The sequence below is a fragment of the Manis javanica genome, chromosome 2 (genome assembly GCF_040802235.1).
Source record: "Manis javanica isolate MJ-LG chromosome 2, MJ_LKY, whole genome shotgun sequence".
NCBI classification, from domain to species: Eukaryota; Metazoa; Chordata; class Mammalia; order Pholidota; family Manidae; genus Manis; species Manis javanica.
The window spans coordinates 65,229,180-65,252,000 of record NC_133157.1 but is presented as its reverse complement, the minus strand read 5'-3'; the positions used below and the strand labels follow the sequence as shown (position 1 = coordinate 65,252,000).

The following is a 22,821-nucleotide window of genomic DNA, read 5'->3' as shown; positions in this document are numbered from 1 at the left end:
TTAAAATCCCAACAAATATCCCAAGAGGGTTTGTGTAACACTATGAGCTAATTAAAACATCATGACATAGGTTAAAAAAAAAAAAAACTAAACACTTTACAAACCAACAAGAAACATATGCCAATAACTCAGATAATATGTAAATTAAAAGCAACAATGAGGTGCTTGCTTCTGAGAAGAGATCTGATTGGGAGAGTGAGAAGGTTCTAGAGTCATGGGGTCCAGGTTTTTCTTCTTCCACGCTTCTGTATTGTCAGAATTTTTTGTCACAAAAATATTAAAAACAGTGAAATTCAGAATGAAGTCATGTTTCATTTTCACATTCGCAGTTTCAAGGACTGGAGTGGAGAATTAAGGGAAATAGAATGAATAGGGGGCTAGTTTCTTTTAAGTATCCTTTATCCTTGAGCCATGAGAGGTATGAAGAATAAACCTGTGACCATTTGATATAAAATTTGTCTCTTTAGTGACAACTTCTTGCCAGAGCCTGGTAAACAAACTGGGGCTTCATGGATTCTTCTAGAAGCAGAGGGAAGAGGAATCAAAGTTTCACACAAACTCTTGGTGAACCTTGTAAAATATTGGCAGTTCTTTAGGTTGAGGAAGATGTGACTTCCATTTGTCTTTTATATTCTAAATATTTCCCATGATTTAAAGCCTTCATTGCTTCCTTTTGCTGTCAAGGATATGAAGGAAACACATTTCAGTAGCACTTTCCTGAATGTACTTATCTTCAGCTACTGCTATAAATATGTAGTGATCAGATTCTCCCAGTGCCCAATAAATCAAGATCTTTGGCAAGAACTTAGCTTGTGTCCTGTGAAGAAATAGTCTCCTCCCCAAGTTATATTATGAATTTTACAGTAACTTCTTCCCTCGGGACAGAAAGTAACCAAAGGTAAATGTGGGTTTAAAGAATGCTAATTTCATGGCTTGATTTACAACAGGTTGTGGAACATCTGTGTGAACTGGTGCCTGGAGGGTGCAATTACATTTGAGAGTCACTTACTGAACACCAACCTTAGCCACGCACTTTTTGGTGCAAAAGTTCATAGGAAAACATGTCATGGTTGCTGTCCTCAGGAACTCAAAGTCAGGAGAGAATTAAGTCCTATTTGGGTCAAGTCAGAAGAGGGCAATGAATAGACTTAAAAGGAGAAATCTATTTGATGCAGAATACAAGAATTTGATTGTAAAAGTTTGAATATTTCATGGATTTCTCCAATTAAAGTGCTAGAATGACATTGTCCCCTTTTTTTGGTGTTTGTTCTTTTCTTGTGAGATTTTATTGACTTGAACTCAAGGTACTACACAAGGTCTTTGAGTACTTCATTCTAGAAAAGCATACAGAAAATCTCTACCACCATCCTTAGGGTTTACCTAGAAAAGCTCTTAAACTGAACACAAGGAGTCAGTTTAAAAAGAAAGGGCTCCCAGAAACAGTGTGACAAAGGTGCAAGTCTAGACATCTGTAACATATGAGATAAGCACATTTAAGGTAGCTATTCTCAACATGTATCAGAATCACTTGGGGAACTGTTTCTGGTTGCTGAGCCCCATTCCCCCAGGTTCTGTTTGAGTAGGTCTAGGGTGGAGAACTTGCATTTCTAACAAGTTCTTGAGGGATACTCATCTAGTTGGTCTGGGAACAACAATCTAGAACCACAGTCTTAGGCCAACCTGTCTCAAAGGAAAGACTAAATTCTTTTTTAGAAACAATCTTTCAGAAAGCTAGCTGATAGTCTGGTGCTAATTAGAATCAGCTTTAAATTATGTGCTGTGAGGATCATCTGTGGTCAACTCAGTATCTTCCTTTCTCAAGACACAGGCAGGAAGGTTCATGGTTGAATATACAGGTGCAGACAGCCTGGAGTTGCATCTTGGGTGTGAGTCTCACTGTGTGGACTTGTGGAGGCAACTTGGACTCCTCTGTGTCCTAGTTTCCCCACTTGTAATATGTGACCTGCAATAGTACCTGTGTCAAAGGTACTTGTGAGGTTTTGATGAGTTAATGTATGTAAAGCCCCTAGCAAGAAGCCTTTCGCATGATAAATGCTTATCTAATATTAGATGTTCTCACACAGGTGCTGGATTTTGCTGTGCAGGAATGATATAGAGGCTTTCGTGTCTTAAATTTTAGCTGAATGCTTTTACTTGTATATGCAAAGCTTTAGTTACTCCCTCAAATTGACTGGGATCTGACCATGTATTTAAATATGATTGAGAAATTTACTCTTTTAAAACCCTTCCCCCCCCCTAATATACATTTCTGTGGAGCCACAGGACCACTGATGTTCTTGAGGGACCATGTCTGCATACCTCTCCAAAACCGTAAATTCACATTTGGGATGAGGTTTGTATAAGTTCTCTGTTTTTCTGCATCATCTTCCTGTTGAGAATTCTTTACATTATGTGTATCTCCTCAGAACCAAAGGAACTGTTTTTCAATGTTAACTGAAGTTTAAAATTTTCTAACTTTTTGGCCATTTTGTACAAGAATGAAAACATTTTATTCTTGCTTTTAATCACTGTAGGGAGGTTTCTGAACACCCCTAGAAGAAGAATGTTTTAAAATGTAGGTTTTATTATTAGGTATTGTGAGGCTCACAGATAAGGAGGCAATTGAAAAGACAGTTACGGTCCCCAAGAGGAGTGGGGCTGGGTTGGGCACACCATTCCATGCAGGGCTACATTGGGAAGCACCCTGTTTGGCTTGATGCAGGTGCAGTGGAAAACCTTGGGCAATGGTTTTTGCTGTGGTTTCCAAGAGAAAGGGAAGGCAGGGTAAAGAGGCTTAGGATCGGCTAGTTTGATCATTTCAGGGGGCTGTCCCTGGTTCTGATACCTGGCCCTGGAGTGATTAAGGCAGGTGGATAGAGGGTTGGGTGTGAGCTCCATAAGGGAGGTGGTTGGGGTTTGGGCTTCCAATCAGTTAGTTTGCATATGAAAGGTGTGTTCCCTGGTGTGGTGTTTGCTGTGTCTGGGAATTAGGTAACCCTGAAACTGTTGTTCCTTCTCAGTCATCAAGGCCTCAGATGCCAGATCATCAACAATACAGAAAATAAGAATATATAGGTAATACAAAGAGGGAGTGACCAAATAACTCTGAGACAAGGCTGGTTGTGAGTGTCTGTCACTGGCTGGGTAACTCATACCTGCTAACAAGTATCTCAGGACCCACTCATTGGGGTCTCTACTGTTAGAGTCATGCATGCCATGGACATCGGGAATGATTCAAATTCATCTGAACCTGATATTGTGACTTTACTAAGGCCCACAGGAAAGTGGGATATCTGTCTTTCCATCCCTGTAGTCTAAGATTGTTCAATAATATACAGGATGCCTAGCTAAATTTGAATGTCAGACAAATGAGAAATTTTTTAGTGTATGTGATGCCTAGATAAATTTGAATGTCAGATAAATGAAAACTTTTTTAGTGTATGTTTCAAATGCAAAAAAGTTCTTATTTATCTGACATTCAAATTTAAGTGGACATACTGTATATTTATTAACTATATCAGGTAGCCAGACTCTTCCATTCTACCACCTATTCAGAGCTTGAAATATTTGTTGAATATTTCATAGGGAATCCATAAATCCCATTTTGGATTTAATAATTTTGTTCTTTCTGTGCCTCTATTCCATTCATACGTAAAATCAGCCATTAATGCCAATTTGCATATATATTCTTTTTCTGTAAGACTGTGAACAGTTTCTGGTCCTTGTATTCTTTCTTCTTTCATATTTGAGGCTACTCCCCAGATCCTGAATCCAGGTTTAGGTGTTTAAGGAACTGAAAGGTCTACACAGAAGTCTTGGCACCATGTCAAGTTTGTAGCCCAATAATGTTAATTAAGATGATCTCTTATTAACCCACCTAACACCCCAGATCCTCTAACCCAAGGACTAGTATTCTTTTAAAAGTTACCATACTATACATGTTTTAAAATTCAATAGCCATTTCTCCAACTGCAGTTTTTGGAGACCAATTTTTTGAGACCTTAATGGATTTAGCCAAAGTGATATTCTCATGTTGTAGATTAGACTGTGTCTCCTGCATAAAATTCTTCACTGGCTATTCATTCAATGAATTTGGAGTAAAATTCAAGCTCTTTTCCATGTTCTACATGACCTCTTATGAGTCCCTGTTGAACTCTGTAAGCCACTCTTCGAATTTTCACTCTGCTCTATGCACACTGATTTTAACTCTTTAAACATACCAGCTGCTTGCTTCCTGGCCTTTGCACATACCATGCTTCTGTCTACAACTTCTTTCATTGAGATGTCATTCCTTTCACATGGCTAGTTCTTTCTCATCCTTTGCATATGGCTTTAATGGCACTATCTCAGAGAACATGACCTGACCACCATTTCTAAAGTAGGTTTCTTTCCCACTATATGATCTACCTCAATGCCTTATTTATTGTTTTTTGTAACAACAAAGACAATTGAATAATAATTTTATTTGTCTCTTTATTTTTGTTCCCCTTACCTAGTATAAATTTTTTTTATACTAAACAGGGATCGTGTTTGTTTTGTTCACTGCAGTATTTCAGGTCCTGGGACATGGTCCTGCACAGAATTGGCTCCATAAATGTTTTTTGAATGAATGTATTAGGACCTGATTATAACACACCCTACTGAAAACCTGGAGTTTTGTCACTTCAACCAAACTTCAGGGCCTGGGTCCTTTATCTGCTTGCAGAGCCTGCCTGCTTGCTTGCCCACTTACCTAGATCTTTGCAGAGCGAGGCAGTAAGCAGTTCCTCTTCTACATTAACCTCTGCTCACCTATCAGATTCAGAAGTTACTATATTTCATTTACCAGGCTAAGCTTTTTGAACCTTGGTCTGTTCTCATGGCATAGATATTTTCCTATAAGATATTTTTTCTGGGTTACTGGTTAAATTTTGTGCTGAGTTGTACAGTTAACTTTTCATGTCCAGTAAAGTCAAAGAAAGTGACGGATGAGATTCTTTTATTTTCTTGATATATTTGAAATTCACCTTCACATGTTCATGGTTGTAGGAAATAGTCACCCTCCTTTTCCAGCTGGGTAAAATGGTAGAGTTCTAGAGTAGAACTTGAAGTCCCTCATTCTTGGGATGCTAAACTGTATTTTCTCTTAGTGACATTTAAAAAAATAAAATTATTGCAAGTGTCATCTGTGACCCAATGCAAGCCAGTTTGGACAGGAGTGCATGAAGTTAACTGTTAAATAGCAAAGCAAGAAAAATATGTGTTTGTGATTATACTGCTTTGTTTTATTCAAACCTTGCAGGACTTTTTATCATGTCTTCCCAATAAGACCATAAACTTGAGAGTAAGAGCTGGATCATATAATTTGTTTTGTAGAGAATTGCCAGCAATAAACTAGTGTGCATTATCCCCTTGAAAGGTACTTGACTGAGGGGAGACCCCAGTCAATATGAGATGCAGAGCTATGTGTTAGAATGGGTAGATCAAATGAAAAATTGTGTGTGCATGGAAAACATGAATGGTACATTATTAATCTATTGATTCATGACAGTCTTTAATAGGCAGATGAAATAATTTGCACTCCCTTGCGGGGATCAGGAGGAACACAGAAGTGTTTGAAGTCAGTGATGGGGCCAGCTGTTAATACAAAAAATGCAGCAGGACTTAACAGACAAGATCCCTGATGCCTCCCTATACCTGTGTTCTGGCTGATATGCTGCTGTCTCTGAATCTTTGTCCTGGTTGATTGCTTCTTTCTTAGAGCTGCTGCTAGAAAGATGACTGAGGTTCTTGAAAAATTTAATGGGAGTCAGATGGGGAGATTCACTCATGTTGCTAGCACAAGTTCGACTATCTCCTTTGTTTTTCTGAGGTTTTAAGAAAATTGGGAGTTCATATCCACTTAGGCTTTGGCTGATTGGTTAGGTGACCAACTGTCCTGGTTCCCAGGAACGTGCCAATTTTAATGCTTGGAGTTCCATGCCCAGGAGACCTCTCAGTCCTGGGAAGATTGGAAATGTTGCTGAACTTACTGGGTGGAGAATGGGCAGGCCCTTGGGAAAATGGAAAAGTGGGTGAAAGGAACACTGGTACCCCATCCAGTATCTTTTTCTCTAAAACACTCACTTATCTGCCCACGCTTTACCCTGTTTCAGCTCATGACAAAAACAAAATGACATATAACAGTAATAAGAGTGAATTATAACTAAAAAATAAAAATCTGCTGTTTTTCTCACCAATACCGTTCTTCCATGCCTTTGTCATTGACTCTCTTTTGCCCGGAATGTTCTTTCCCCAGCTTCTGTCTGCCTTGTGAACTCTTATTTATCCTTAACATCCACTTGGGAGAAGCTCCTTTCTCTCAGCCTCAGGTGTCCTGTCCTCCCCCAGAGACTTAGTTGCTTCTTTCTTCTTGTACTTCCTTGCTGGGCACAAGTGGTAGGATGTATATGGACACCAAGAATCTAGCCGGTTGGTTTGGCTCTGTTTAAATCTGCACAGTATCAGGGACCTGCTCACTGAGGATTTGAGGGCAGGAAATGCCCTTGGAAGCACCCGCCTTTGTGTCTCTGTCCCCAGGAACATCCAGTATCCCCTCTTTGATAGCAGATAGGTAGAGGGGCAGTAAAAGAGTAACCTCATGATAGTCATTTTGGGGTTACCAAACATAGGGAAAGAGGCCACTAAATAGTAGTTTCATGAGACTTCTATGATAGGTCAGATTTCATGCTGGGCCTGTCTCTTGATTGAAGGTTCCAATAGGAAATTGGTCACCATAGATTCACATGGTAGGAGAGCTCAAGAAAACTATTTAATGCAGCTCTTTGACATGTGGTTTGAGAGCCCCAGAGTCCAGGTACTACTCTGTGAGTCTCCTGTTTCACTGGGTCTTACATATGTTGGAATGCAGAATTGGGTTTCCCCAAATTTAGAAGGCAACTGTGAATGATTTATTGATCTTTGAAGGCAATGGGCTGCTTCGGTGTAATAGGAAACAAAAAGCTGTTAGCAGAGGGGTGTATCTGCCTCCTAAAGCCTTCTACAGATTTCCATTGGAGCACCGACCACGCTCGTTTATAATTTATATTTTATACTCAACCTTTGTATTAAATATCTGCTTCCTTGGTCTCCAGTACGAAAAAGAGTTTCTAACAAATGCTAAGCATTCAGTATGTATTTTTTGGTTTGAATGTACAAATTACTGTAATGACTGAGTACTGCAGTGTTATTATACTATATATTGTGGGGAATGGTCCTAAAGGGAGCTAAAATCCCTTAAATCACTATTGACTCCATGAAGAATTGAAGTGGATACAGTCTCTTAAAAACTCCAGCATGGATATTGTTTTTTTTTAAAATCTGGGTTAGAACAGTTCTTTGGACATAAACAATTAGTTTGCTTACATTTTAGGGATATTTGGGCAGGGCATAGATACTGTATTTTCAAACATGAGGATTATGCTTGGGGTGACTTGTTGATACAAGGTGAGACATGTTAAGTAAGATGAGGCAATAGCAAATTCACATCTCATACTTGTGTTCTTGCTCTAGGACATCTCAATGAAAGAAGTTGTAGACAGAACTGAACTTTAAAAATTGTTTCTCTTTCTCTCTTTTTATCAAGTAAGTTGAAGTAGATTAAGCAAGAATGCACATATGTCTGCTGTACCTTTTCAGGGGTATTAGCATTTCATACTGCTCAAAATCTTGAGCCCAAAGAATTCCCTTTTAAACATGAAATTGGATTGTTTCTTGTAAAGTGTTTTTTTCTTTTTGACTAGAAAATACAGGCATTTGATTCAAAATTTGAAAGGTATAAAAAGGTAGACAATGAAAAGCCTTTCTTACCTCTTTGTCTCAGCCACCTAATTCTCACAAATGTAACCACTGTTCCCTATTTCTTAAAGTTTTCAGAGGTATTTTATGCATATGTAAGCATTTTTGTTTAGTAGATTTTCTCCTCCTATCCTTCATCGCATGCATTCATCCACCATCCATCCATTAAATATTATTGAGGCTCTACAAAATGTGCCAGGCACTGAGCTAAGTGTTAGGATAAAATAAGTAAAGCAAACCTGTCTCTTGCCTTTATAGGCTTTACTATCTACTCAAGGTGATAATAACAAAATCATTAACAATGAATGTAAAATTGCAACTCAGACAAATTCTACATAGCAGAGGTACTAAGTACTGTGAGAGCCTGTTTGGATGCCTTGACTTTGGGATATCATGGATGGTTTCCCTCAGGAAAATGTAGAATAGAGAGCTGAAGGATGAATAGTAGTAACTAGTCAAAGATGGGAAGAAAGAGCATTTACAGCAAAGGCCCAAAGCATAAAGTTGTGGTCAGAGAGAGTATAAAAGGCTGAAAGGGAAACATAATGAAAATAGTAGCAAAAGATGGTGGTGTGAGAGGTGAGTCAGAGGCTTCCTCCTAAAATCACATATAATATGAAAATATAATGAATACAACTAATCCTGAGAGAGCAACAGGAAAGAGGATTGTGCCAGACTGCATACACCTAGAGAACAGAGCAGATCTCACAGAACAGGGTAACGTATCAAAACTGTGTCCTGGCGGGACCTAAGGCCTTCCCCTACCCCAGCTTACAGGTGGGAGTAAGAGATACAGAGCAGGGAGGGAGTGGAGGCCTGGGACTGCTGAGTACCTAACTCCGGAAATCTGCTCTGGGAGCACAAACCTACATTTCGTGGTGTTTTCATGATATTCTGGTGATTATGGGGTTGGAAAGCTAAGACAGGCAGAATTCCTGGAGAGACTGAGATTCCAGACACTTGTGGAAAGCAGGGATCCATATGCGGCTACTCTGGGACAAAAGCTTATACCTGTGTACTTGGCCCACTGGTTCAGGAAGTGGAGACAGGCATAGCAGTGCCCCAGGAATCAATCCCACTCCCCTGTGATCCCTGACATTGCTTCAGGGGCTGAGCAGCTCCAGAGAGTAGAGCTTCTGGACACTAGAGGGCGCCATACACAAATATGAAATGCCACAGGAACCTGGTCCAGAGTAAAATTAATATAACTCCTGAGAAAGATGACATGGACGTCATGACTCTTCCTGAAAGGGAGTTCAAAATAAAAATCATTACCATGCTAATGGAGGTACAGAAAGATATTCAAGAACTCAGAAATGAATTTCGGTCAGAGGTCCAATCATTGAAGAGCACAATGGAGGGTATTAAAAGCAGATTGGATATGGTGGAGGAGATGATAAATGAAATAGAAACTAGAGAAGAGGAATACAAAGAAGCTGAGGCACAGAGAGAAAAAGATCTCTAAGAATGAAAGAATATTGAGAGAACTGTGTGACCAATCCAAATGGAATGATATTTGCATTATAGGGGTACCAGAAGAAGAAGAGAGAGAGAAAGGGATAGAAAGTGTCTTTGAGGAGGTAATTGCTGAAAACCTCACCAATTTGGAGAAGAGGATAGTCCCTCAGGCCATGGAGATCCACAGATCTCCCAACACAAGGGAGCCAAGGAAGACAACACCAAGACATATAGTAATTAAAATGGCAAAGATCAAGGATAAGGACAGACTGTTAAAAGCAGCCAGGGAGAGAAACAAGATCACATACAAAGGAAAGCTCATCAGGCTAACATCAGACTTCTCAGTAGAAACCTTACAGGCCAGAAGGGAGTGGCATGATGTATTTAATGCAATGAAGCAGAAGGTTCTGGAACCAAGATTGCATTATCTTGCAAGATTATCATTTAAATTTGAAGGAGGAATTAAACAATTTCCAGATAAACGAAAGCTGAGAGAATTTACCTCCGACAAACCATCTCTACAGTCTATTATGGAGGGACTGCTATAGATGGAAGTGTTCCTAAGGTTGAATAGCTGTCACCAGAGGTAAAAAAACCACAGTAAAGAAAGAAGAACAGCTAATTACTAAGCAAATGCAAAATTAAATTAACTATCCCCAAAGTCAAGCAAGGGATAGAGAAAGAGTACAGAATATGATAACTAATACATAAATAATGGAGGAGGAAGAAAAAGGAGAAAAAGAAAATAACCCTTAGATTGTGTTTTTAATAGCATATAAAGTGAGTTAAGATAGACTCTTAGATAGTAAGGAAGTTAACCATGAAATTTTGGTAACCATGAATCTAAAGTCTGCAATTACAATAAGTACATACCTATTGATAATCACCCTAAATGTAAATGAAGTGAATGCACCAATGAGAAGACAGAGTCACTGAGTGGATAAAAAAACAAGACCCCTCTATATGCTGCCTACAAGAGACTCACTTTAAACTCAAAGACATACACAGGCTAAAAGTGAAGGGATGGAAAAAGATATCTCATGCAGCTAATAGAGAAAAAAAAGCAGGAGTTGCAGTACTTGTGTCAGACAAAATATATTTCAAAACATAGAAAGTCACAAGGGACAAAGAAGGACATTAAATAATGATAAAAGGGTCAGTCCAACAAGAAGATATAACCATTATAAATATCTATGCTACCAATACAGGAGCATCTACATATGTGAAACAACTACTAACTGTATTAAAAGGGGAAATAGAATGCAATGCATTCATTCTAGGAAACTTCAACACTTCGCTCACTCTAAAGGACAGATCAACCAGACAGAAATAAGTAAGGACACCGAAGCACTGAACAACACATTAGAACAGATGGACCTAACAGACATCTACAGAACTCTACACCCAAAAGCAGCAGAATGCACATTCTTCTCAAGTGCACATGGAAGATTTTCAAGAATAGATCATATACTAGGCCACAAAAAGAGCCTCTGTAATTCAAAAAGATTGAGATTGTACCAACCAGTTTCTCAGACCACAAAGGTATGAAACTAGAAATAAATTACACAAAGAAAATGAAAAATCCCACAAACACATGGAGACTTCACAACATGCTCCTAAATAACCAATGGATCAATGACCAAATAAAAACAGAGATCAAGCAATATATGGAGACAAATGACAATAATAATTCAACACTGTAGAATCTGTGGGACACAGCCAAGGTCGTGCTAAGAGGAAAGTATATTGCAAAACAGGCCTACTTCAGGAAAGAAGAACAATCCCATATAAGCAGTCTAAACTCACAATTAATGAAAGTAGAAAAAGAAAAACAAATGAGGCCCAAAGTCAGTAGAAGGAGGGACATAATAAAGATTGGAGCAGAAACAAATAAAATTGAGAAGAATAAAACAATAGAAAGAATCAATGAAAGCAAGAGCTGGTTCTTTGAGAAAATAAACAAAATAGATAAACCCCTAGCCATACTTATCAAGAAAAAAAAGAGAGTCTACACACATAAACAGAATCAGAAATGAGAAAGGAAAAATCACTACAGACACCACAGTAATACAAAGAATTATGAGAGAGTACTATAAAAATTATATGCTAACAAACTGGATAACCTAGAAGAAATGGACAACTTTCTAGAAAAATACAACCTTCCAAGGCTGACCAAGGAAGAAACAGAAAATCTGAACAGACCAATTTCCAGCAATGAAATTGAACTGGTAATAAAAAAAACTACCTAAGAACAAAATTCCTGGACCAGATGACTTCACCACTAAATTTTATCAAACATTTAGTGAAGATCTCATACCCATCCTCCTTAAAGTTTTCCAAAGAGTAGAAGAAGAGGGAATAGTTCCGAACTCATTCTATGAGGCCAGCATCACTCTAATACCAAAACCAATCAAAGACACCACAAAAAAAGAAAATTACAGACCAATAACCCTGATGAACATAGATGCAAAATACTCAACAAAATATTAGCAAACTGAACTAAAAAATACATCAAAAAGATCATCCATCATGATCAAGTAGGATTTATTCCAGGGATGCAAGGATGGTACAACATGTGAAAATCCATCAACATCATCCACCACATCAACAAAAAGGAGGAAAAAAACCACATGAGCATCTCCATAGATGCTGAAAAAGCATTCAATGAAATTCAACATCCATTCATGATAAAATCTCTCAACAAAATGGATATAGAGGGCAAGTACCTCAACATAGTAAAGGCCATATATGACAAACCCACAGCCAACATCACACTTAACAGCGAGAGGCTGAAAGCTTTTCCTTTAAGATCAGGAACAAGACAAGGATGCCCACTTTTCTCACTTCTATTCAACATAATACTGGAGGTCCTAGCCATGACAATCAGACAACACAAAGAAATAAAAGGCATCCAGATTGGCAAGGAAGAAGTTAAACTATCCCTGTTTGCAGATGCATGATATTGTACACAAAAAACCCTAAAGAATCCACTCTAAAACTACTAGATCTAATATTTGAATTCAGCAAAGTTGCAGGATATAAAATTAATACAAAGAAATCTGTGGTGTTCCTATACACTAACAATGAAATATCAGAGAAAGAAATCAGGAAAACAATTCCATTCACAGTTGCATCAAAAAGAATAAAATACCTAGGAATAAACTTAACCAAAGAAGTGAAAGGCCTATACCCTGAAAACTTCAAGACACTCATGAGAGAAATTAAAGAAGATACCAATAAATGGAACTCCTCCCATGCTCTTGGCTAGGAAGGATTAATATTGTCAAAATGGCCATCCTGCCTAAAGCAATCTATAGATTCAATGCAATTCCTATCAAAATACCAACAGCATTCTTCAACAAACTAGAGAAAATCATTCTAAAATTCATATGGAACCACAAAAGACCTCAAATAGCCAAAGCAATTCTGAGAAGGAAGAATAAAGCTGGGGGCATTACGCTCCCCAACTTCAAGCTCTACTACAAAGCCACAGTAATCAAGACAATTTGGTACTGGCACAAGAACAGACCCATAGACCAATGGAACAGACTAGAGAGTCCTGATATAAACCCAACCATATATGGTCAATTAATATACGATAAAGGAGCCATGGATATACAGTGGGGAAAGGAGAGTCTCTTCAACAGCTGGTGTTGGCAAAACTGGACAGCTACATGCAAGAGAATGAAAATGGACTATTTTTTAACCCCATACACAGAAGTAAACTCAAAATGGATTAAAGACTTTAATGTAAGTCATGAGACCATAAAACTCTTAGAAGACAACATAGGCAAACATCTCCTGAATATAAGCATGAGCAACTTCTTCCTGAACGCATCTCCTTGAGCAAGGGAAACAAAAGCAAAAATGAACTTCTGGGACTACAACAAACTAAAAAGTTTCTGTATGGCAAAGGACAACATCAACAGAACAAAAAGGCATCCTATAGTATGGGAGAATATATTTGTAAATGACATATCTGACAAGGGGTTAACATCCAAAATATATAAAGAACTTACCTCAACACCCAAAAAGCAAATAACCCGATTAACATATGGGCAGAGGATATGAAGAGACAGTTCTCCAAAGAAGAAATTCAGATGGCCAACAGGCATATGAGAAGATGCTCTACATCACTAATCATCAGGGAAATGCAAATTAAAACCACAATGAGTTATCACCTCACACCTCTAAGTATGGCCAGCATCGAAAAGACTAAGAACAAGAAATGCTCTCGAGGATGCGGAGAAAGGGGAACCCTCCTATACTGCTGATGAGAATGTAAGCTAGTTCAACCATAGTGGATAGCAATATGGAGATTCCTCAAAAAACTAAAAATAGAAATACCCAGGAATCCCACTCCTTGGAATTTTCCCAAAGAATACAGTTTCTCAGATTCATAAAGACATATGCACCCCTATGTTTATCACAGCACTTTTTAGAATAGCCAAGATATGGAAGCAACCTAAGTGTCCATAAGTAGATGAATGGATAAAGATGTGGTACACATACACAATGGAATACTATTCGGCCATAAGAAAGAAACAAATCCTACCACTTGCAACAACATGGATGGAGCTGGAGGACATTATGCTCAGTGAAATAAGCCAGGTGGAGAAAGACAAATGCCAAATTATTTCCCTCATTTGTGGAGTATAACAATGAAGCAAAACTGAAGGAACAAAATAACAGCAGATTCAGAGACATCAAGAATGAACTAGTGGTTACCAAAGGGGAGGGGTGTGGGAGGGCGTGTGGGGAGGGAGGGAGAAGGGGATTGAGGGGTATTATGTTTAGTACACATGGTGTGGGGATCATGCGGAGAACAGTGTAGCACAGAGAAGGCAAATAGTGAACCTGTGGCATCTTACTGCACTGATGGACAGTGACTGCATTAGGGTATGGGTGGGGACTTGATAATATGGGCAAATGTAGTAACCACATTGTTTTTCATGTGAAACCTTCATAAGAGTGTATATCAATAATACCTTAATAAAAAATAAAAAAAAAGAATGACATGGATTATTATGAAATGAGTTAATATACCTGAAATTGAATTTCCAAAGGTGAAGAGAGAGTAAATGCAATAGGAGATATATATTTGAAGAGTGAATGGCAGTGAACTCTCCAAATCTGATGAAAGGTATGAAGCCAAAGATGCAAGAGATACTATTAACAGCAAGCAGGGTAAATAAAAAGAAAACCACATTTTGGTGCATTAGAGAAAACTGACGAAAACTGAGGACAAAGAAAAAACCTGAGAGGTGGGCAGAGGAAAAAGCAATATTACTATCAAAGGAGCAGTAACGATGCTGACAGTTGATTTCTCAGCAGAGAATAGAATAATACATTAAAAATACTGACAGAAAACTATTGCCAATTTAGAGTTTTATATTCATTAAAAATGTCTTAAAATTGAAGGACAAATAAAGATAATATATGCAATTAAAATACATGTCAAGTAGGCAGTAAATATAGTTGAAGTGTTCTAAAGTCCTTGCACTGGGGAATTTGTAAAGGATTTTAAGAAGTCAAAGATGCATTGGAATTTCTAAGGAAGTCACTGAAACAATAACAAAAGAATGTATAACAAGATAGTGAAGATGAAAAAGATAATAATATAAACTACTTAATCTAAAAGAAAGCAAGAAAGGGTAGAAACCAGACCACAGAAAAGTGGAAATAATAAAATGCAAATAGACAAAGTTTATTTTAAAGCAAAAGCATTACTGCAGATAAAGAATATTAATAATGACAAAAGATTTATTCACTTGGAAGATGCAACAATCGAAACTTATATGTATCTGATAACTTAGCTTCAAAATATAGAGAGGAAAAATTGACAGAATTAGAAGAGAAATAGTCAAATCTACCAGTATAGTGGGGGATTTTTAAAATACTTTTCTAAGTAACTGATAGAACTAAAAGAAAATTCAATGCAAATATAAAAGATTTGAGCAACACAATAAAAAAACTTGACCTAATAGACAATATACTACATTGTACCCACCAATGGCAAAATCCACATTTTTTTCTAAATTCACATGGAAAATTTATCAGTGTTGAACATATGCTGTGTCATACTATAAATATTCTCAACAAATGTCCAACAATTAAAACTGTATGAACTGGGTTGTTTAGTACAGTGGAAAGAAATCAAGAAGCAAACAATAAGTAGAATCCAATCCCCCCTCCCTGCACCCACACACAAATGTATGAAAGTTAAGCAATTACACTTCTAAACATTTATGGTCAGAGAAGAAATTGCAGTAATTTAGAAAATCCTTTCAGCTGTATAAAAATAAAAATAAAAATATGACGTATTGTGGGATGCAGCTAAAGTTATGTATGAAGGGAAGTTGAGAATCTTAAATGCACATATTGTTAAAGAAAAATGTAAAACTAAATGATCTAAACATGTATGTCAGAAGTTAGGAAAAAGAACAGCAAACTAAACCCAAAGAAGGAAAAATAGTAAAGATTGAAGCAGAAAATAATGAAGAGATTTCCTACTGTACAATAAACATTATTGAAGCAAAGCAGTTTCCTTGAAAATAATAATTGGTACTAAATAAACACATTGACAAAATTGAGGTACAAAAAGGGAGAGATAAAAATTAGACTTCATTATAGAGCCTATAGATATTAAATAACATTATAAAAATAACGTTATGAACAGCTTTATGGAAATATGTTTGAAAATTTAGATGAAAGAGACAAATTACTAGAAATACAAAAGTACCAAATTTAGATGAAATGGAAGAACCACTAGAAAAATGCAACTTACCAAAGCAAGGAGAAAAGCTGAAGAATTCTGTAAGATTTTTAAAAAGTATTAGTAATTAAAAAAACCCTCATTCAAAGAAAATTCCAGGCCTAGATGGCTTCTCTGATGAATTTTACCTGTTGCTTAAGGAACAATACTAATTTTACATGATCTCTTCTAGTGATTACAAAGGAGGATAACTTTCCAACTCAGTTTTTAAAAAATCCAGCATATGAAACATTGATTCACTTAAATTTAAAACCTATCCTGTAATTTTAATCTTCTGAGGATTTAATAAAGTCTGGGATATTTTAAATATTTATTTTCCTTTTAGTTTTAGTTCCTTCAATTTGCAAAAATAACTATTTCTCTTCAAGTATATTCATAGTGGGTTAAGAACTTCTCTACATTGAACCAGCCGTAAAGTAATTTAGTGATGTGTAAGTTACTGTTATCATTAAAGGTACAATTTCCAAACTCAACTGAACAAAGACACAAAAATTTCTTTTTTAATGAATGTATCTTTTTGCCTTTAGGTAGGCAGTTGTTTATAACAAGTAGTTAGTTCACTTGCTTTTTATGTAAAGTACCTCATTGCTTAGACAAGATAACATTATACACATTTCTCCATTAATAGCCTATATAAAACTGAAGTTCTGTTTTTGAGCAAAGTTAAAAGATACCTTTGATGTATAAATTTAGTGATGGCTTCTGGAAGATACTTAAATGAACCCTATAATGTTAGCAATTTATTAGCAAGATGCATATTTAATTCATAATATTTTCCATTTTTATAATATGAAACATAAACTTCTATTGCCTTCACTTGAATAAAAGGTGGTGGTAAACATTTTTTTATATAGAAAAGACTCTGTTCCTATATTCTTTAGAAATTCTCATTTTGGCTATGTACTGAACATGAGTAAATGTGTATAAGTAGAAAGTTGCATAACCAAATTCTACAATGAAAAAATGGGTTAAAAGGAGATGTTACTAGAGAGATGAAGCTCAGTTGGTTCATTCCTTTTCTAAAACATTACTGTTAAATAAGGTCACAGGAACTTCAGAAATAATATCATAAATGAGGGTATACACAAAGAAGGGGATACTTTGTCCAAGAATAACTGGAGAAACTATGAGGAGTCCCATGAGCTTTGCTGTTAGCTCGTGAGGTTAAAGTTCAATAAGTATTGTCAACCAGGATGCTCCTTGGTTTCCATCTTTTTGACAGTCTCTTTCACAAAAATGGTATTCAAAATGGACTGGGGAATTTTCACTCCCAACCATTGTCCTTTGAACATGTGAGCTAGTTAAATCAAATTTTCATTTCTTATATTGCTGACTGCTCTCAAATGCAGGTTCATATGTCCAACCAAGAGTGATTTTATAGTTTTCACAATAGATATTCACTATAGCATATTAACTGGGGAGAGAGACTGTCTTCTGGGCCACAGTCCGTATTCACCCAGAATTAACGAGGTAAGCTTGGCCCACATTCACCCAGAATTAGATGTGGGCTTGATGTTAGCTAACAGGAAAGGACTTGGATATTCATAGAGTATGATTTGCTAAATGAGCTTTGCAGTGGATACATTCAGAGATGATTTGGCAGATAACCTTGGAAAGTTTTGGAGTCGGTCAATTAGTATTATCTCAGCTGGAAGTTTGTTCAGCTCAGGATTGGCACATGAAGAATTCTAACTGCTGTTTTCTATGACAAAAGAGACCTGGGAATATGTAAGCAAAAGCTGTTATTCTAAAGGATGTGAAGCACTTTCTTATAGATGAGAGAGAAGATGTCACAGTGCATGCTCAGCAGTCCATGCCATAGCCAGCTCCCCAGCCCACAGCACCTGTCTGGCCAGGTGCTCACTGCCACCAGCTAGCTCAACAGTCAGTCAGTTTGCTGCATGGCTGTCGGGCAGCTCAAGCTTGGTGATTGTTTGCTCCCTCATGGGGCATCAAGTATTCTCCCTGTAAAACACTTGGACTCATTTTATAAGACTGCTTAATCTTGATAACATGGCCTTATATGGACATTACTGAAAAGTAAATTCATGGGCCATTCTTACCCATGAATGTAGATTAAAGAATCAAAAATAAGTATTACAAAACTGAATTCAGCAATACATTAAAAGGATACTTATCAAGACTAAGTGCTTTTTTTTTAAGCCAGAAAATCCAGGCTGATTAAAAAACCAAACAAAATAACTCTGCATGAAAGGACAAAGGAGGAAGGTCGAAGATTATCTCTATAGATGGAGAAAATACATTTAATACAAATTAACATCCATTTAGATAATATTTCAGCTAACTGGAAATAGATGGAAACCTCCTTAATCTGTGATGCAATACCCACAAATAACCTTCAGCAAACATCCTCATTGTTGAAATGTTGAAAGCTCCTTCTCCTTTTTGAAATCAGAAACAACACAAGTAGTGTATCTACTACCATTTTGTATTCAACATTTGCATTGGAGCACCTAAATAGTCAGTGCAATAAGGCAAAGAAAAAAAGCCTATGAAAGGAATAAAGCTCTTACTATTGATAGAAAATCCAAAATACCATATAAATTTAGATGAATAAGTGAATTTACCAAGCTTGCCATATACAAGTTCAATATAAAATATCAATTGTGTTTTATATGTATCAGCAACAATTAGTTGATGCTTTTGAAAACTTTTTTATCTGGAAATGTATCTAACAAAAATTTGTGAGATTTCTTCTCACAAAACTAAGAACAGGAGGAATTGAAGAAGATATAAATAAACAGGAAGGTATAGCATTTTCCTGGATTGTAAGACTTAATGAAAAGATGCAAGCCTTCCCAGTATGGTAGGTTTTTATGTGTGTGCAGGAACTGGCAAGGAACTGGTTTAAAAAATATATGGAAAGACAAAGGTCTGAGAATAACCAAGACACTCTTCAAGAATGGAGTTAGGTGGGTTAACTCTACTGGACATCAAGTTTTATTGTATAGCTACAATATTAAGGCTGTATGATATTGGTGCAAGGATAGAAATACACAATGAGCACAGAATAGCACATCCAGGAAGTAGTCATTTGATTCACAACAAAGGTGGCACTGAGAGCAAAGCTACTAGAAGTTGACATCAAGAGAATGTGTTTGTAACCTTGTAGTATAATTAATGTAACTTGCCTGACAGGTAAAGTGAGAAGAATAATGGGTTAAGGTTCTCCATTCTCTCTTTACTGTTTTCCATTGGATAGATGGAATTTTTCTTTGTGTCTTTGTTGAAGAGTTATATATTCTATTTTTTGTACTTCTAGGAGTTTTAACAGAAGACTGTTTATTTACCTCCATCAATTCCTTAAACATACTAATATTTATATATTACCCTTAAGAAAAGTGCACTCACATTCACTCCTATACTTTTTTGTCTCCCCCATTATTTCCATCATACTGATATTGTCTAAAATTTTATTTCTAGTTTATTATAGATATACTTTCTCTTTTCTTTGGACAATGATCTATCTTATCAAGAAATTTGATACCCCATTACTTCCTATATTTTTTTGTACTGCTAAGTGTGTTTCGTTATTATTATGTGGGTTTTTGCGTGACAGACCTTTTGAGGCCTAAGTGCCCAAGAATATTAAGTCCTCACATTTTTAATGACAGTTTGGTTGCTGAGAAAAATCTGGTTTTAAATATATCTTCTTCAATACTTTAAAAATATTGTTCCACTGATTTCTTGTACTTAGTATTAGAGTTGGTTCATGTAATTAGAATATGATTCTTGCTCCTTTCTAGGTGATCTTCTCACATCTAACATCTTTTAGAATTTTTGTTTTGTTTTTGATAATATTACAATTCACTTTCAGACAGTGGTATACTTTTCCTTATATCTTCTGTTTGGCATTCTATGGGCCTCTTAAATTTGGGTCTTTTATCTAGCTTTATTTCTAGGAAATTTATATCCATGATTTCTTAAAATATTTTGTCTTTCTTTTTGAGAGTGATAAAATATAAGCACATTTTCCTTCTCCCACATTGTTAAAATGCTCTTTTGCATTTTCTCTCTCTTTATTCTTTCCTCCTGTCTCCTGGCATACAAATTGCATAATTAGTATGTTACAAATTAGTTCTGCAGAAGTACCTGTGAGTTCATATTTCCTTGTAGGGATCTCCTGTCTACTATCATGTCAGATAATGGGTGTTGGGAATGTTAGGGCCAAAGAAGAGGATGAATACCAGGGCACTGAGACCCAGCCCAGAAGAACTACTGTGTGACATCCGTCTTGGCTGTGCTCTCCCAGGTGATAGACCTTGTACCAGTGTTTCACTTTTAGACCGTTGGGGGAAAAGAAATTCTTAGGAAGCAGCCACCCTAGGATATAATTCATAGCCGTGGGAGACTGGAAAGCTGTATTTTTCTTCCCTCTCTCAAGCCACCATACTTACCAAAGGACATTCCTTCAAAAATACATCAATAAAAACCAAATAACTACATCTAAATTTCAAAGAGAGGAACAGGCACCAAACCCCTCAAAATCTTCAAAACCAAACAAAAAAATTCAACACAAATTCCTGGAATCTTCCAAACCAGTTACAACACAAGATTTCTTTTATCATGAGCTGAATGAGTATACGCTTGTATCTGCTGCAGAAATCTTCTAAGAAGGGTACATCCTTGAGTACATAGTTTTTTTGTACATGTTTCCAAGATCTACATCAATGCAGTTTGCATCAAGGGATATGTGTTTAAGTTACAGGGAAACACCTGGCTTTGTCAAGTGGATGGGTTCTGCTAGTTAGAAGAACATGGAGATATTCTAACTGGTGAGTCTAGTACTTCCGAGCCACACTTCCTCCTTTCCTCCATCCCCTTAAGCAAAAACAAAACAACTCCTCCCCAAGCAAAGAAACAAACTCTCTCTAAATTCAAACTTATAGATGCATTATAGGCATTTCAGGACTTTTCACAAAAGTAGTTTTCAACTCCAGTGGGCTTTTTCCACATTTCCAAGATCTTCCAGACAATAAATAAGTGGCTGCCAAATCTTACTATGAAGGTAGGACTCAACTTAATGAAGTCTCAACTTAATAAATAGACTGAAAGTCCACAAACCTCAACCAAACCATACTACAATAGGAGCAACAGTAAAAACAAAGACCAGACACTCCAAGTTGTAAGAATGGTATGTAACCGCTTGTCTGAGACCACCTGCAGAGGTCTCTCCTTCCAGGGTTGAATCAAGAGTCTTGAATGTGTGTTTCTTTGCTACAACTTGGAAAAGCTTTGTGATCAGGTGGGGCCCCTCCTCTTTGTTGTATACTCTACCTGTACAGCTCCAGGTGCTTCCTCTGTGTGATGCTCTATAATGGTGGCTTGGCTTGTGGTTCTACTGGCCCAGCCAGGGATCCCTGGAGACTGACTAGTTCCCAAGGAGACTGTGGCAGCGTGGTAAGAGTCCAGTGTGTTGGGCTAGAGATGTTACTTGACTTCCCCTAGGAGGTGATGCATCAGGCTTAGTGCCTTCCAGAAACTTGATGAAATATGACTTTGTGAAAGCCAGGTAACATCTCTGAGCAGGAGCTGGAGAACTTTTTCTGTAAAGGACTGTATAATATTCTTGACTTTGTGGACTATATGGTCTTGTCCCAATTATTCAACTCTGGCATCAGAGCAAAAGCAGCCATAGATAATGTGTAAATGCATGGATGCAGCTGGTTCCAATAGAACTTTATAAAACAGGTACAGGGGACTGATTGTGACTCATGGACCATAGTTTGCCAGCTTATGTTTTCAAGCCTTAGGGTATCTCATGTGTAAAATAGGAAGGTGGATAATAGTCCTTACTGTGGTAATGGGTTAGACTCTGGTTAGAATATAAAGATGAGTTTTATTTTTAAACAAACCAGATGTGTAAGTAGTTGTATGCAGGAGCTGATTTTCAGTTAGAGCTTAATTGCCTTGGGAGATTCAACAGCCTTTCTGTAGCTTAGGTTAATCCAGTTTTCTGGTTGAAAGTAAAAGTCTTCATATGGTTTTACTGGCTATCCAATAGTCCTAATGGAAAGGTGCTTGCATGAGTTAACTGTCAATGAATAGAAAACTTTCAGATTGATTTTTGTGGATAAAATGAAGGTTCCGTGGCCAGGATTCTCATCTGGCCTTGGTCAGCTAGCTCTCTACATACATGTGGGCAATGCATCGTTATTGACTCTATATAAAGAGCCCTGCCTAATGCTCTGGGCAACACAGTGGCACGGCTGCAAGGCTGCAGGAGAGCAGAGCAGAGGCTGGAGTGATGGCAGTGCTGAGGACAGAGACCCAGAGGACAGCTGTGTGGGCAGAGAGGCCCAGAGGCAAAGACAGGCTTGCTGCATGCAGACTTGCTCTGAGTGAGTGGGATTCTAGTGATTGAACTGCCACCATGGAAGTAAAGTTGGGTATAACCCTTTCATCCCAAGAATGTTCTACTGTAATTTCTTTGGTCACACTGAATCCATAGTGAACTTGCTTGGGTCTGAAACCCATTGGCAAGACATTTTCCCCAGAAGTACATGGGAAGTAGCAATGGAGAGAACTGTCACATGGGAAAAAGGAGAGTTTTTTTTTTTACCATATATACCTGGACTCTGCTAGATTTGCTTTTAGAATAAATGATGATTTTGCACAAAGCTATTTGGCTTGGGAAACAATCCTTCAGTTACTCTAACTCAAAGTGTGTACAGGGGCCTTTTGTAGCTCTTAGGGAGAAGGCTTAGCTAACAGTTAGTTGCTCAGGAAGGCAGAGAGGAGAACATTCTTGG

General features: G+C 37.3%; 1 protein-coding gene and 1 pseudogene across 7 annotated transcripts in view; one reads left to right on the top strand and one right to left on the bottom strand.

Annotated features, from left to right (window-relative positions):
* Positions 1 to 22,821, top strand: part of DMRT2 (doublesex and mab-3 related transcription factor 2) — a 702,131-nt gene that overhangs the window by 67,375 nt on the left and 611,935 nt on the right. The window lies entirely within an intron of this gene.
* LOC118967059 (protein yippee-like 1 pseudogene) lies at positions 16,908 to 17,681 on the bottom strand (annotated as a pseudogene).